This window comes from Gossypium hirsutum, chromosome A01 (genome assembly GCF_007990345.1).
Source record: "Gossypium hirsutum isolate 1008001.06 chromosome A01, Gossypium_hirsutum_v2.1, whole genome shotgun sequence".
Lineage (NCBI taxonomy): Eukaryota > Viridiplantae > Streptophyta > Magnoliopsida > Malvales > Malvaceae > Gossypium > Gossypium hirsutum.
In genome coordinates, this window is record NC_053424.1 from 54,085,683 (window position 1) to 54,086,876 (window position 1,194).

At 36.7% G+C, this 1,194-nt stretch overlaps 1 non-coding gene across 1 annotated transcript; it reads right to left on the reverse strand.

Annotated features, from left to right (window-relative positions):
* Window positions 1-879: 879 nt before the first annotated feature.
* On the reverse strand, window positions 880-986 carry LOC121208408 (small nucleolar RNA R71). Its single transcript, XR_005903427.1, has one exon. It is a non-coding gene; the product is annotated as a small nucleolar RNA R71 (small nucleolar RNA).
* Between the last annotated feature and the right edge of the window lie 208 nt (window positions 987-1,194).

Consider the following 1,194-nt stretch of genomic DNA (forward strand, 5'->3'; position numbering starts at 1 on the left):
TAAAAAGAAGGTAATTACTAGTACTCTTGGTTCCTTTGGGTTTGAAAATTCGGTCTTGTTAAAGCTATACTACTATTCGATAGGTACACTTGCCTTCATCGTGATAATAGTTAGTTTCAAGAACGATTAATTATAAATATTTAAAACCTGTCACGATTATCATGTATCAAGTTTTTGGCGCCGTTGCCGGGGAACTAGGATATTAGGAACACTCAATTTTTATTACTTTAGCCATTCTACTTTATTTGCAATTTAAATTTTTATTTTCTTTTCTAATTTTTCTTTATTTCGTTCCTGGCAAGTTTTTATAGTGTATGACTAGAAGAAACCCGTCGGGACCATTACTGTTTGATAGTGAGATCGATCACACAGTTCGTAGAAATCGAAAAAAATAAGGCGAAGCTTACGATACGCAGAGGAAGAGCAAGAGGATGATACTTCAACCACAACTGAGGAGATAACCAAGAAAATTCGCTACCTCCTGCGGTTGCGGCTAATCAGAATCCTGCTCCACGCTCTATGTTTGATTATACAAAACCTTCTTCAATAGGAACTTAATCGAGCATAGTTAGACCTGTTGTAGCTGCAAATACTTTTGAACTGAAACCTAACACAATTCAAATGATACAGTCATTTGTTCAGTTTGATGGTTTGCAGGACGAAGATCCCAACGCTCACCTGGCAAACTTTTTGGAACTATGTGATACATTTAAAATTAATGGCGTTTCTGATGACGCCATTCACCTTTGGTTATTCCCTTTTTCATTGAGAAACAAGGCTAAACAATGGTTGAATTCGTTACCACTAGGATCAATCACTACTTAGGAACAAATGACCGAAAAGTTTTTATTAGAATATTTTTCGCCGGCTAAAACGGCTAAATTACGTAATGATCTCTCTTCTATTGTGCAGATGGATTTAGAAACACTCTACGATGCATGGGAGAGATACAAGGATCTCTAGAGAAGATGCCCTCACCATCGGTTACCACTCTGGCTACAAGTTCAAACATTTCATAATGGCCTGAATCCTTCGACTCGACAAATGGTTGACGTAGCCGCTGGTGGAACTATCAATAATAAAACACTTGAAGATGCTTATGAATTTATAGAAGAGATGTCATTGAATAATTATCAGTGGCAAGTCATAAGGATAAAGCCAAAAAAAAGTAGCCAGCATTTATAATGTTGATTC